Source organism: Equus caballus, chromosome 7 (assembly GCF_041296265.1).
Source record: "Equus caballus isolate H_3958 breed thoroughbred chromosome 7, TB-T2T, whole genome shotgun sequence".
NCBI classification, from domain to species: domain Eukaryota; kingdom Metazoa; phylum Chordata; class Mammalia; order Perissodactyla; family Equidae; genus Equus; species Equus caballus.
In genome coordinates, this window is record NC_091690.1 from 29,951,429 (window position 1) to 29,967,710 (window position 16,282).

The window sequence follows — 16,282 nt, forward strand, 5'->3', positions numbered from 1 at the left end:
GTTAGCTTTATCTAACCTAATTTAAAAGTTAATGTAATCCAAGTAAAATTACCAGCATCTTCAAAGTACCATACCTCAAGCAAGGATACATTCCAAATGGATCAAGATTTAAATATAAAACATGAAACCATAAAAATACTGAAAGAATACATGGAAGGATTCCATTATAGTTTTGGATAGGGAAAAGCCCATCTAAACATAAATCAAAATCCACAATTTAAAAAAAATCGTATTTGACTCAACAAAGTTAAAAGAAAACATACCATTAAACAAAGAAAAATATAAATGTTAAACCGCATTAAAGTACTTGGAACAAATATTAAGAAAAAGAGCTTATCTCCCTAATATATAAATAGCTCCTAAATTTTGATAAAATGCAATGGGAAAATGGGCAAGGAATATAAAAGGAAATACAAAGTTTTTTGTTGTTGTTGTTGTTTTTAAGATTGGCACCTGAGCTAGTATCTGTTGCCAATCTTCTTTTTTTTTCCCTCTTTCTTCTCCCCAGAGTCCCCCGGTACATAGCTGTATATTCTAGTTGTGGGTCCCTCTAGTTGTGGCGTGTGGGACGCTGCCTCAGTGTGGCATCATGAGCAGTGCCATGTCTGTGCCCAGGATCCAAACTGGTGAAACCCTGGACCAGTGAAGCGGAGCACGCAAACTTAAGCACTCGGCCATGGGGCCAGGCCCCTACAAAGTATTTTTAAACTTATGAAACTACTCATAAGTGAAATGCAATTTAAAAACTACACTGACATACTATTTTCCACCTATCAGATTGTCAAAATTCCAGAATTGTTGGGGCCAGCCTGGTGGCGCAGCGAAGTTTGCACGTTCTGCTTCAGCGGCCCAGGGTTTGCGGTTGGGATCTGGGTGCGGACCTATGCACCGCTAATCAAGCCATGCTGTGGTAGCCGTCCCACATAGAAAATAGAGAATGATGGGCACTGATGTTAGCTCAGGGCCGATCTTCCTCAGCAAAAAGAGGAGGATTGGCAGCAGATGTTAGTTCAGCACTAATCTTCCTCAAAAAAACAAGAAAAAGAAGAAAATTCCACAATTGTGATACACTGTGTTGGTGAGGCTATAGGTAAAAAGTCACTTTCATACATTGCTGGTGAGAATGTAAATTGTTACAACCCCTATGGAGGGCAATTTGATAGTATCTATTAAAATTACAAACGTGTATATCCTTTGATCCAACTATTCCACTTCTGGGAATGTATCCTAGAGTTATACTAAAACACATGCAAAATGATATGCATGAATATCTATTACAGCATTGTTAGTAATAGCAAAAGATTGGAAGCAACCCAAATCTTCCATCAATAGGAGACTGATTTTTCATTTAGCTTGCTTTTACAGCTTCAAAGAGGAAAAAAAAATGAGCCCCTATTCCTAAGCTTAGAGCAGAGCTGGCTTTAGCCACCTACTCCATTCTTCCTTGCCCTGGACTGCCCCTCCGTCCTACTAGTCCTTCCAATGTAATGGAGCCCCCCAAAGTGGGAGATGACCTCAGGCCAACTTGAGGACATCAGCGTCATGAGAGAGATGGACAGAAGAGGGAGCAATGCAAAGGAATCTAACCTCTACAAATTACTGTCAGAACTTTTCCTTGCTGGGATAATATTGAGGGGTGTATGTGACCTTTCCCTAGATGTAGGACGTACCTCTCATATATATTTTTTTAATTTTGCCTATCTTTTAACTAGGGCAATATATGACTAATACTGCCTAAGATTTACACTTGCCTATTTCAGTAAGGTGGTCCATTTTTCTAAAAATTATACAACCAGGAGGAAATCATGAGTGTATTTTTGCCCAGATACTAATGTTTACGGATAGTCCATGAAACCATAATCAGGGCAAAAATACTCACTCACTGACAGCTTTCTAACCTCAGACAAAATATCTAGAAGATATAAATAGCATCCTGAGTGAGGCTGTGCAAACTGAGACTATAAAATGATGGAAAATGCTAAAGTTAGATGTTCTTCCTAATGTCTGCATTTACCTCGATTTCTTTTTAAGAACCAGATGATTTTGGTAAAATTTGTTGTTGCTGTTTGTTTATTTGTCTGTTTGCTTTGATTTTGTCTTTTGGTAAACATAAATTCTTCAAAAGTCATTCAGAGAAAAGGAATGGACTCTTGCTGGACTGTAGACAGCAAGAATTCTGCCGGATGGTCTAGTTTAAATAGAAACCACTTTGTGTAAAAAGGCTTGTTTTAAGTGGGTCAATCTGTATTAGTTGCACCACTTGAAACACTGAAGACACACTTTTGTGTATCTAGTGTTTGGGGACTTTTTGGGAACACACTATATTTATACTCTATTAAACTAGGTCAGCTCCTTTGTTGGGACAATCCCAGAGGGAGCTATACATTTCACCTAAAGATAGCAAGAAGAATTCTGCTATTTTACTAGTTTGTCTATGCTAACTCATTCTGCTAAAGTCTAATCTAGTAAAGTCCTATATCCCAGTGAATAAACAGTGACTCATTCATTTAAAAATATTTCATCAGTGTCTAGTGTGAGTTCTTCATTGTGCTAGATGTTATGGGAAATATGTATTCCAGCTGTCAAGGAAACTGCTCTCTCAAAGGGTAGTAAGACACATAGATACACAATCACAAAAGGCACAGAAAGATGAGTTAGGTAAAGCTGTTGAGTCTGAGGGACAGGCAAGTTACTCAAGAGAAAGTGTCCTACACGGAGCTAGAAACCAAGACTTACACTGAGAGAGCTCAAGGCGATACATGGAATTTGTTTTAGTTTTGGTGATAGTAGATGAAGCTCTAGAAAGAGAAAAGAGGGGTCCTGACTCATAGATAGTTTTTCCTGACTAAAACACATTTAGGTGAAGAAACAAAAATACCACTTCTGATATGTTTTCAGCTCATTTTAATTTGAAAATGATTTTTATAATATCCATCTAAGTAAAAATATGTGTTAATCCTGAGAAAAACTTCAAAACTATAGGGATTAATCAAAATTTGCATGTAATGGGTTACAGATTTGGGGAGTTACGTTCTACTGTTTCTTGTGGCACCTAGTCCCACGCATTTAGGGAAGAATATTGAATTCTGGTTTTGTATTTTAATTAGGACGCTAACAACCCAGTATGCATTAAAAGCAGATGAAGTGTCTAAAAATCAGGTTATGCAAAGTATGCTAATTCAAACGAGTTGTTCACCTTTGAAGAGAGAAGCCTTAGAACCAGCTATCTTTAAATAATTGTGGTGGATCAGGCTTATTTATTGTTTTTCCAGAGACTAGGAACAGGGAAGTCCTAAGGGAAAGTTCCAAGGTAGCAATTTTTAGTTTATGATGTGTAATAACTTGCTAACAATTGCAGCTGTCCAAGAACAGGCTAAGATGTTTTGTGTATTTGTGAGCAAACCAAGCAGCAATTGAATGGCATTCGATTAGAGATGCTGCAGGTGAAATGCTTCTCAAACTTGAAGGTGCATTTGGAGCACCTGGAGTCTTATAAAATGCTCTTGATCACCAAATACACTTTAGCTACCAAGGATGTAGAGAATTGTCCTTCACTGTGTAGAAAGTTTTGGATTAGAGAAATTTTAACTTCATTCCATCTTGAAAAGTCTATTATTCTGTCATTTATTCGAGTCCCGATACAAAGTATTTCCTATGTGCTATGGGGCTAACTGCAAGTCAAGGTCCCTGAGGTCATACAGAAATTCCAGAAACAGGAGAATGCATAGCACATTTGAAGTGTGTTAACACGATCCTAAGAAATGTTTCCAGTAGGAGAAGTGTTGTAGACAAAGGCTTAGGGGCAGGCCACGTTTCCATTGTGAATATCAAGTTAAGAAACGTCTGGCATCTTGGGGATCCTGATGTATCAGTTCAGATTTGCACTCATCTGTAAGTAACATACCCCCAGGATAGAGGGTTAAACATACAAAGGATTGCTTTTCTATATAGATAAAAAATTTACAGAATTAGGCAGTCTGGCGTTGGAACAGCAGCTCCAGTAAGTCATCAGAGACTCCGTCTCCTTCTATCTTCCTGTTCAGCCATCTTCAGAGCTGACTTCCACACTCAATATTGTCTTAAGATTCAAAGCAATTGGAGTTCCAGCAATATGGTTACATTCCATCATTGGGAAGGAGGAAAAGAGGATGAAGAAATTGCTCCTTTTGAAGCAAACAAGTCAAAAGACCCATGTATCTGTGCTTATATCTCATTGGGTAGCACTTGATCACATGGCTGCAAGGGAAACTGGGAAATGTGGGTTTCTGAGTTAAGCATATTGACTAGGGTTTTGTTTCTAAGGAATAATGAATGCATTAATGGACACTGGGCATCATCTAGCAGTCTCTACAATAAATCATGGATCAAGAAATAGGTCTGAGTTGAAAGGGGACACTTGCAAAGGACTGTTTGTAAAAGATAAACATGGAAGTAATACAAATAATGAAATTGAATGTTGGGAGAGTCTGTAGCCAAGATGACTAGTTTTTAGAGGTAAGGGAGTCCCAGGGATGTTGGCCTAGACCAGAGTACAGTAGTCCCCCCTTATCCATGGTTTCACTTTTTAAGGTTCCAGTTACTCTTGGTCAACCATGGTCTGAAATATTAAATGAAAAATTCCAGAAATACACAATTCATGAGTTTTAGATTATGTGCTGTCTGAGTAGCATGATGAATCTCACATCATCCCACTCCATCCCACCTGGGACATGAATCATCCCTTTGTCCAGTGGATCCACGGTGTATAGCTACCCGCCCGTTAGTCATTTAGTAGCTGTCTAGGTTACTCGATGGGCTGTTGCGGTATCACAGTGTTTGTGTTCAAGTAACCCTTATTTCACCTAATCATGGTCCCAAAGCACAAGAGTAGTGATGCTGGCAATTTAGATATGCCAAAGAGAAGGTGTAAAGTGCGTCCTTTAAGTGAAAAGGTGAACGTTCTTGACTTAAGGGAAGAAAAAGATTGTGTGCTGGGGTGCTAAGACCTATGGTAGGAACCAATCTTCTATCTGTGAAACCATGAAGTAGGAAAAAGACATCTGTGCTAATTTTGCCTTTGCACCTCAAATAGGTATGTATAGGAAAAAATATAGTATGTCTAGGGTTTGGCATCCACTGGGGTCTTGGAACTCATACCCTGTGGATAAGGGGAGACTACTGTAGCACCAGATGAACTAGAAAGGGAAGAGATTATAGGATGGCCATTATAAAGGTATGATTGATGAGACTCAGTGTATTGACCTGGGAGGAAAGGGAGAGGAAGGAGCCGAGACTACCTGTGAAGTTTAGAACCTAAGAACGCGCAAAAATGATGAAATCCACAGCAGAAACTGGAACGGCAAAAATAAAGCCAACTTGTTGAAGAGAAGGTGACTTGTTTCAGACATACTGGGTTTGCTATGGTGATGGAACATCCAAAAGGAGTTGTGGAAATGTTAAACTTTTCACATTAAGACTGTAGGACTCTCAGGAGACAATCAAGTGTAGAAGTAATGGCTTTTGAGGTTTTTCATATACTCCATACTTCCACTTGGATGTCTATTAGTCTTCTCACATTTTATGTGTCCAAACAGAGTCTCAACCACCATCACCCTACTCTAGGTGTCGAGGACTCACAGAATGCCGGCCTATTTTAATATTCATCTTAACAAAATAACAATGGATAGGCAAATATGCTGAAAATGAGTTAGGATAAAGCTCTAAAGCCAAATATAAGTTATTTGATATTATCTACTGTTTGAGAATAGTCCCCTCTGAATTTTGAATTATTTCCTATAATCCAGTATTTGGATGCCTTCAAATGTAATGTATCCATCTGCTTAAAGGGAATGATAACGCATAAATGCAAAGTGTCCCAATTCAGCCAGCTTCCACAGCACTCTCCTCATAGACAGACTCAATTTTCCAAATACCAACTCTACACGCATCTGTAAATTGAAATGCAGACAAATTTTCCTGTCTTTTCTCTGGCTAAGAATCCGATTATCCCTTGACAACATATTCCTAATGCCAGAGGTCAAAGCTTCTATTAACCCGTTCTGAACCTGCCTTCAAGTGGTTAATGGGCGATCCCTAGAGCACAGCCTTGGCTTTAACCTGAGCTGAATTTTCTTTAATTGACCTGGATTTTCCCCTTCCTCCCTTTGTTCCTTTAGGCTCGAACCAGAGTAAGAAGCCAATGGAGCTCCTGGGATATATTAATGATGACATGTTTTTGTCAACCACGTTTTGGTTTTCTGTTATGTTCACCGTTTTATTGTTCTATACCACAAAACATCACGTGGACGAACTCTCTGGGAGTTTCCTATTTACATTTAGCCTGGAGAGGACAACCTATCCCATGTGGGTGGGGGAATTCTTATGGTGTCAAGTCATGAGGCGGTGGATTCCCTTTCCACATTCCTAAAACTGCCACAAGTGCAGATATCCCACAGACAACTGGGTAAATGCTAGTCCATTCTCTGTGGGAGTTCTGACCTTTTTGGGAGAGACTGAAATTTGTTACCAAATCAGAAAGTTGGAGATGTTTTGAATAACCTAAAAATATGAGAGAGCTTTATTATTAATAACATCATACTGAGGCACAGATCTTTGTGGTTAGCATCACGCTCTCACTTTCTACTCCTCACCATTCTTTAAGATAGTCATGATGAGTACTACATTCATTTTGTAGATGAGAATGGAATATGGAGAGAGCTTAGTGACTTGCTCACAGCCACATGGCTGACTCTGTAGCAGAGCTGAGACAGGTTTTACATTCTTTCCACTTCTCTTTGCCATTTCTCTGTAGTGAAATCACCTACCGGTGTTTGCTTACCTACCAGGTGGTGCAGTACGGACTGCTCTAAGCCAAGGTTGGCAAATGTGTTAGATAAAGAATTGAACTGCATAGCTGAAGAATTGAATTGCTTATCTGAATTTATTCTTTTCCTTTCCCCCACCCATACAAACAGCATTCCCTCCTCATCTCCAAAACGCTTTCAGTCTATGCTAAGACTTCACCAGACTACTCTCTCCTCCCCAGAGACCACGCCATATATGTATGGCTACAATTCCTTGCGATGGATCACCCCCACCTCATCTATCTTCTCTGACAACTATTTTGCTCCATCTCCGTGCTTTAAAGTTTGTTACTCCTTCCTTGTAACTCTCATAACATAATGTTTAATCATGTACTTATATTAATGAGATAATGGATCTAAAGGGCTAGCACAGAGTCCAGGATATCGCGTGTATTCAACAAATGTTAGCTATTACAATGATGATGATGATGTCTCTTCTATTAGTCTCTTAAATCAAACATAAAGAATATTTTCTTTGTACTTAGCACAGTATATGTCACATGGTAAGAAATCATTAGATGTTTTTATTTAATTTATAGGTTATCTATACAGGTGTTATATAGATAATAATAAAGGCGACATTTATGTTAGTTTATAATGGGGAGTGAGGAGGTAGATGTGAATAACTGTAGCAATAATAATTTTAAAGTAATGTAGCTGAATCACAAGCACATAGTATTTATGAGTTTAAATGACCTTAGAGAGCATCTAGTCCAGTGGTTCTCAAAGTATGGGCTCCCAACCAGCAGCAACACCTGGGAACTTGTTGAGAAATGCAAATCTCCAGCCTCTCTCAAGATTTCCTGAAACAGAAACTCTGAGCTGGAGCCATGAGAAAACCTGCTGTGAGGTGCACACTCAGTCGGCAACCTCCAACTGCAGTGCTTTTGGAGTCTGCCTCAGTGTTAGAGCCAAGAACATGGGCTCCCAGTCAATGACTGAGCATGGCATGGGCACTAGGGCTTGGCCATTTCTTCCCAATGTGAAACTCCTCTACTGTCAATCTTTCCCTTGGAGCACATTTTGGGCTGGCTGAGACCTTCAGAGCTGCTTGGCAGTCTGAGGCTGGCTCTTCCTTTCCCCATCCTTTCACAGATGTTGGACCACCACTATGGTTCAAAGGCTTTCCGTGTACTGCTTCCTCTCCCCTTTATGTTTCATGAGGGTTACCCCCAATAAATCTCTTCTACTTCTAACTCCACCATGGCATCTGATGCCGGGATGACCTGAACTGACACTACTCTCCTTGTGCCTCAGTTTCCAGATGAGTAAAATGATGTCATAAGGATCCATACCTAACACAGAATTGGGAAATGATAAATTATTGTTGTATCATTACTAGAAGCAAGATAAACAACATCTCAAAGTTATTATGCTTAAGTGAAGACATTGACATAAATGTGTGCTGCAGAGACATCTGTTGCTTGTAGAATATCCAGGTGATCCCCCATATTGCCAGGCCAGGTAGGGAAATGTGACAATTCTGGCCAATGTGCTATGAGCATAAGTGATGCATTTCCAATTTATCCTGTGTTTCTTCAGCCTGTGATCTGTGAGCTAATGTGGAACCCAGCCCCCAGCTAACCCACATTGGACATATCATGTGACAAGAAATAAAGATTTAGTGTTTAAGCACCGAGATGTTGGGATTAATGTTACTACAGCTTAAACTATCCTATCCTGACTAAAACAACATCTTTTGCAAAATAGATAGCACCGTGAAAATATAAGACATTTTCATTTTAAGTGCTCACTTTCTAACATTATTCTGTTGAACTTGGGAAAAAAATGTACCAACATAGAGTAAAGATGAAGATCTAATTCAAAAACAGAAGAAAAATAAAACTTGATTTAGGAATAAGATTCTCAAACTGAAGACATGAAAAATCAGTCATTTGGGGGGCATCTTATTTGAAAATTCTTACTTGAAAAAAATCCTAGAGTTGAAAAAATCCAAAGTTGATTATAAACTAGACATAGTCATAGCCCTCCATAAGCTTTATAATATAATTATGTAACGAAAGGTAGTTTTTCCCATGTTAGTTTGCTAGGGTGAAATAACCAGTATTATTCAAATTCCTTATTTTTTTTTAATTGCACTAAAACTAAAACAGGACTTTTCTAAAGTGGTGCCAGTTTCTTGCACACTCTGGGGTTGAAGCTAGAGAGAAGACCAGCTGGTTTTGACCTTTTCAATAGTTGGTATGTTGATTAGCTCGTGATTCTGCTCTTCCAGTCCTTAGAGCACAGCCAACCTGCAGGAGGAGCTGACGATGGCCAGTCAGTCAGAACAGGGAATAATGAAAAGGTCAACACAGGATAAGGGCCAGATTTCATAGCCTGGATAACATTTGAAGTTTCACTTCCTCATTGCCGTGGACAAATGGCAAGGAATACAGTTGGTCCATGTGCTGCCTTTCCAGGGATAATCTTTCAACCAGAAGTATTTTGGAGGGAGAAAACATCTTGGATTTGGAAGCAGAGAAGTGAATACTTCTAGGTCTCTTTGGAGACAGAATCAGAACTTGTAAAACTTGGAGCTTCTAAATGACATCCTCTGGAAAAGCAGTTTATATAGATGTTACCTTTTAACTACTCTTTGGCTCTCCTAACACTGGAGAAAGTAAGACTAGGTCACTCACTTTGTGTTTTGCCATAAATTAAGGAATGATCTGCAGTTATTCTTATGGCAAAAGTAGAGAAGGTGTGAGTTCAATGGCTTTGAAAGCAGATCGCACTAAATAAATATCTGATTGAAACAGAGATGGAGGAAGGACTTTTATGCAGTGTAATGGTAGTCAAATGGAGTAATTGTAAATCCATTATTTTTAAGTTACAAATCTGTACTCAATCTAATTTACTTTTAAAGCAGTTCTGCTTAAAATATGTAGCACCTTGTCTGGGTACAGATTTCACAGAATCTTATATCTTAGGAAACAATTGCTCTCACCATCCTTCTTCCTTCATCCCTCCTTCTTGCCCTCCCTTCCTTTATTCCTGCTTTCTTTCCTTCCTTGAAGCTGGACTTACTAGTCTGCACAGCTTTTTATTGATGTGTTTCCGTCTTAAAGCTACTGGATAATTTGGTCACCCTATAAAACGGAAAAAAAAATGACAGGAAGTTTTGCTATGTTAGATACAAAACAAAACCAAAAATTAAAATAAACAAAAATAAAATCTGACAATTAGTTGTCACTTTATGTTTTCTTTTGTTTCACTTGGTACTGCTGACTCTTAGCCTTCCAAAGAGGAAAACTTGTGCCTACCCCACAGCTCTTCCACTAATTACCTGGGCAGCTGGACTTCAGATTCAGAGTTCACGGAAATTCATTTGCACTTTCTATGTATGTGGCAGGCATTAATTCGCATATGTCATCTCATTTCATTATTATAAAAGTTCAAGGAGGTTAGAATAACTATATATTCTAGTTTGCCTGGACAGTCCCAGTGCCCATTTCCCAGCCTCCCGTCTGGTTAGCACTCCTTTCACTATCAAATGTCATAATTTGGAAAATGAATGACATAGTCATCCCACATAGGGTAGGTATTAGCATAGCATTCTATTTATAGTTCTTTCTGGGTCTTAGTTTCCTTATTGATAAAAATGGTATGCTTGAGTAAGTGGCATTAAAATCCCTTCTAGCTCTCATGTCTATGATTCCTTGCACATTTATAGATAGCTTTGCATCGAAGCTTTCTACCTGCTCTAAAAGTCTGCTAGGATAAAGACTGCCTCAGCAACCTGCAAACACTGAAAAGTGGAAAGGGACTCCTCCACTTTGGTACTAAAAGTAAGAATTTCTAGGGCAAGAAGAATGCCTACTGAATTAACATGCATTAGTGATGCAAGACTGCCTGTGAAGTCACCAGCAGTTTGTGCAAGATTTACAGAGCAGAAGAGACTATACCAAGGACAACGGTGGAAATCTGTAACTAAAATAACTTGCTAATATCTGTTGAGTAATAATATGGTAAGTTGTAATACATTTCCATTTAGAATCATTGCAACAATTAAGAATTATTTACTGTTTCAGTTGTAGGTTATTCTTGTCTTACCTGTTTTTTTCTTTCATACGTTTGCTAGTGCTCTATCTAGAACATAATTTTCACTTTACCCACAGGCAACCTCCTGGGAACCATGTTGTAGTGGAAAGAGCTTGGGCTTTGGAGCAAACTATCTTATTTTTAATCCTGGACCTGCCAGTTATTAAAATGCATGCTGTTTAACTTTTCTTTGAAGTTCAGTTTCCTCATTCATAAAATAGAAATAAGCATCCAAATTTAGAAGATCATTTTGGAAATTCAATGAGGTGGTGCTGGCACATTGAAGGCCCAGAGCAAATATTCCTGTTTCCCAACCTGCCCCCAAAGAGGTGTCTACATGAAATGCATCAACTATGTATTGCAGCATAAAACTTGTCATTATGAGCCTAAATCTCTGAAGTTTTGATGGCTGCACAAATACCAGTAGGTGAGATTTTACCAGATGATGACATTATGATTAGCACAAGTGTTGGCTCAATTTTCAGCCTTGCTTTATATTACAGTTCTTGAGGGAGGATTCTCTGCCTTCTGCAAGGCTGTCTATAAGCTTGTTGATCCTCCAAGGCTGAACATAATGTTCTCTTTACAGAGGATGCTTAATAAAAGCAATCTGTCATCAGTTCCTCAAGTCCAAAATATCCTCCCAAATGGAATTTACATGACTTTCAAGCTAAGAGAAAGCTAGGATCAGATCTCACCTGTGGCATTGGATTCTGTTCTAGCTGCCATACTTTAAAAGCATCACATGTGCAGTCTTAGGATTAATGGGCCTGGAATGATTAGAGAGTAAAATCTTGAACAGCTGTAGCCAGGAAGAATGTTTAAAAGTGTTTTGGCATAAATATTACTCTGATGGGAGCACATTTTTTTGGCCTGGAAATGACCAATTCTGGACTAAAATGAGCCGAATATTTCTTCCTCCTGAAAACACAATGTAGATAGAACAAAGAGGCATCTGAGGGAGAGACAGAGAGACACAGAGATGGTAAAATGCAGAATCATTTAGGGATAAGAAACCATTGCCAGAATAAAAAGTAATTGGTAGCAGACGCTTTAAAGTGCATATCAGAAATATTTCTCTACAATCACTGCTAAGTCTTGCTGTTTCAAGTAAATATTAAGCAGTTGCATCACAGAGACTGATAGTTTCTTGCATATTTTCTATAATCAATGAGAGTGTGCATCCAATGCAGAATCACCTAGGATGAAAACAATAACATATCAGGAATTTGAATAATGATGCCTCCAATAGGTGTCTTGGTGGGAGAATGTCTTTTACCTTCCCAGAATGTCCATCACCTTCCAAAGCTAAGCTAAACAAAAATAATGATCTTTGATATTGACAATGAGTGGTTTCTTTTTTTTTTTTTTAAAGATTTTATTTTTTCCTTTTTCTCCCCAAAGCCCCCCGGTACATAGTTGTATATTCTTTGTTGTGGGTCCTTCTAGTTGTGGCATGTGGGACGCTGCCTCAGCGTGGTTTGATGAGCAGTGTCATGTCCGCGCCCAGGATTCGAACCAACGAAACACTGGGCCGCCTGCAGCGGATTGCGCGAGCTTAACCGCTCGGCCACGGGGCCAGCCCCGCCATGAGTGGTTTCTTAATCATAGATGAAGTATGAGTAAAAGTATGTTTAGAGCACCTTACTACATTAACTGATCTGTCATATACGATTTAGGTAAAAATATTATTTACTATGCAGATAGAGTTTTAAGACAAATTCTCTAGTTCTTTTTTCTAGTATGATTGCCCACCCCTTCACCCAATCTCCACTGAAGATACTCTGAAACTATTATGGAATCTTCTAGATAATTCTCCAAGCTTTCCATAGTATTCCCAGGGCTTTGTACTAATATTTAGTGGAGGGGAATTTGAAATTCATATCAAAATGTCTATTACTTAGCAAATATTTACTTAGTACTGACTAGATTTCAGACACTGAACTTTATATTGATTATCACTGCTATATGACATCTAAAAATGTTAATTATCAGATTTACAGAAATTTGTATGAGGTTTTATTCTAGTGTATGATTTAGTGAATCCCAGTTAACCTCTCATTTTTATTTTATTTTTTTACTTTTCTAAAGCCTCATTTAAATTTTAAAAATGTTAGAGAGAGCTCTATGCTCTTAATCATTCCAGTCTGGATTCTGAGGACAAGGTGGGGAAATTTCCTAACACCCCTTCTAAACTGTTGCTGGATGTGTAACTTGAACACATAGTGAGTCACCAACTAGATGGTAAGGAAATTCAAAAGTATATTCTATGATGAATGATGGAAGGAACTAGGGATATTTAGTCCAGAGAAGTAAATGCACCTGGGCTATTTTAAATATCTGCAGGGTCCTGAAGTAGAAAAAAGATTTTGATTGTTCTAAGTGACACTGAAAAGTAAAACTAGAGTGAGGGGTGAAAAATACATTGAAATATATCTGCTCATATAAGATCTGTGTAATAGTAATAGCAAAGATGGAATTGGCTACTGGAAGGTAATGAGTTTTAGGATAGAGTAAGAATTTGGTGGAGAAGGTTAGGACAGTTTCAAACATCAAATTGAGGCATGCACCATAAATCCATTCCAATTCTAAGAGGCAATAATTCTAAGGAAATAAAATGAAGATGAGGAGCAAAGCATATAACAAGTTCATGTGAGTTACAGAAGTTGGAAAAGTATAAAGTTTAAAGAAGAAAATCCATGGAATTGTAGAAAAGTTTTCTGCTAGAGAAGACCAAAATCACACAGAGATGAGAAGACTGATGTCCCTCGTGAATAATACCCAATGCATTGGGACTGGGCAGCAAGGCTCTGACGCTGTGTATAAAGCAAAGGTAATTGAATACTGAGAAAGAGACATACAGTGGTCTGAATAGTATATAATCTGAGCACATTAATATTTCTGTCAATTTAACCAAGAATGTTATGGCATATGTGTCGCTAGGAATGACAGAAGCTATTACTGAAACGAGATTAGAATCTTTTTGAAATATCAACAGAAGCATTATAGTTGGTAACATTCCCATCTAAAATAGATGACACTGATACTACACAATCAACATACTAGGGGGAATAGCATACAGAATTACAGACTAGCTTATTTTGTTCTATATTAATTTTTCTTTAGGAGTTTTTGATTAACTGTCAAATCAATTAGTTTTCCTGAATCCCAAGTACAATACCAAATTTCTCTGTTTTTTGGAAAGAAGTGGGGTATGTCTGGGTTTCCTTCTATTTATTATGGCCACCAAGGTGTAAATCAATTGGCCAAATAAATGGGTAAATGAGCTATAAGTAATGCCCAGGGTTGGGGTGGAGATGTTCCTTCTGTCTCATCTCTGCAGTGCTGGTCAGGACTATCTTGCTTCTTAGCTGGGTCAGTGCAGTGTGAGTTCTGTGTTCCAGGTTTTACAAACCCCTTAAGAAGCAAAATGTAGTAGGAGGATATTTTAATATCGAAATCCGTTTACCTCATCTTTCCCATCCTCTAATGATTCAAGCAGCATCAATAATTTGCTACAATGCTGCCCTTCAGGTAGGGCTGATACTAAACAAAGAGTTAAATTGCTCATTTTGGAGCTCTTATGTAGCTTTAAGTAGATCTAAAGCAGAAAAAAATAGTCTTGAAATCCCTGCCTTTTATTCCAAGAACCAAGTATTTGAAATAGAAAAACAACTATTTAACTTCCTTGGCTTTAAATGTGGAAAAGCCAAGGCCTAGAAGATTGAAAACACAGTACAGCCAGAACAGATGGGTTGTGTAAGCAGAGAGATGGGAACTCTAAGAAAGAATTAAGGAGAAATGCTAGAAATTAAAAACACTGTAGCAGAAATGAAGGCTCATCAGCATGACCAATTAAAGAATCAGTGAACTTGAAGATATGTCAATACTCAAACTTCAAAAACTAAAATGTAAAGAGAAAAAAGAATGAAAAAAAATGGAATAGAATATCCAAGAATTTGGGGACAATTAAACCAAATCACGCATCTAGAAAGCTCAGAGAACACCAACCATGATAAATATCAAAAAAAGTCTACACCTAGACGTATCGTGTTCAAACTGCCAAAAATCAAAGACAGAGAAAATCTTGAAAGAAGCCAGAGGGCGAAAAAACTCCATCTCCATTACAGAGGAATGAAGATAAGAATTACATCAGACTTTTCTTCATAAATCATGCAAGCAAGAAGTGAGTGGAGTGAAATATTTAAAGTGTTAAAAGAAAAAGCCCCACCAAACTAAAATTCTGTATTCAGTGAAATTAGCCTTCAAAAGTAAAGGAGAACTAAACACTCTCTCACACAAACAAAAATTGAGGGAATTTGTTGTCCGTAGATCTGCCTTGTAAGATATATTAAAAGAAATTCTTCAAAGAATTTCTTCAGAAGGAAAATGATAGAGGTCAGAAACTTGGACCGACATAAAGAGAAGAGCATTAGGGAAAGGATAAATGAAAGTAAAATAAAGTCTTTTATTTTTCTTATTCTTAGTTGGTCTAACAGATAACAGCTTGTTCAAAATAATAATGACAATGTGTTTGGAGATTATAGTTTATCTATAAGTGAAATAAATGACAGTAATGTTATAAGGAATAGGAAGGAAGAATTGGGAATACTCTGTTAAAAGGCACTTGCACTATCCCTGAAGGGGTATAGTAGTATTAGAAAGTGGACTTGGATTAGTTATAAACGAATGTTGCAGATTTGAGGGCAACCACTAACAAACAAGCAAATAAACAAACAAAACCCCACAGTATGTATGCCATAAGCCAGAGAGTAAGGAACGACACTGGAATTCATTAAGTGAGAGCAGAGTTTGATCAAAGAAGGGAGAAAGAGTGGATTAACAGGGATGCTCTTCAGTCCTGGAGAAGTGGCCCACATCCCAGTTGTGGTTGAGATAATAGGGATAATGGAACACCTGATAGAAATACCAGACAAGCTGAGAGAAGTCTAAAATAGAACGTATCATTTTCTAATTTTCCCTATGTGATCTGAGAGACTGCAAGCCTCATAGAGAAATTCCAGGTCCAATACGGCATTTGAGTGATAGAGTAGCAGCTGCTGAAGGAAATTGACAGATGGATCTGAGGACAGCTTTGAGACCCTCGAATCACGACATGGTGTGAGAAGAGCGGCTTGGTATTCAGAACTCCCCAAGAGGAGCCTCACAGTTGGGATGAGGAGGACGCAGGTGCGTGGAATTTTTAACTGGAGGCCCTTGAGAGATTGTAGTCGTAAGCAGCAAGTGTAGCCTCATGGCTTCTGCTAAATTTTAGTTTCTGTTTCCTTGGAACTCCAGTGTATGGCCTCACTCTATTTCATGATCTCTCTCTCTGTGTCTCCTTTCAGAATTCAGCTCTTACTGTTAATAGCCTAACCTTCTCCACAGTTCCCAAG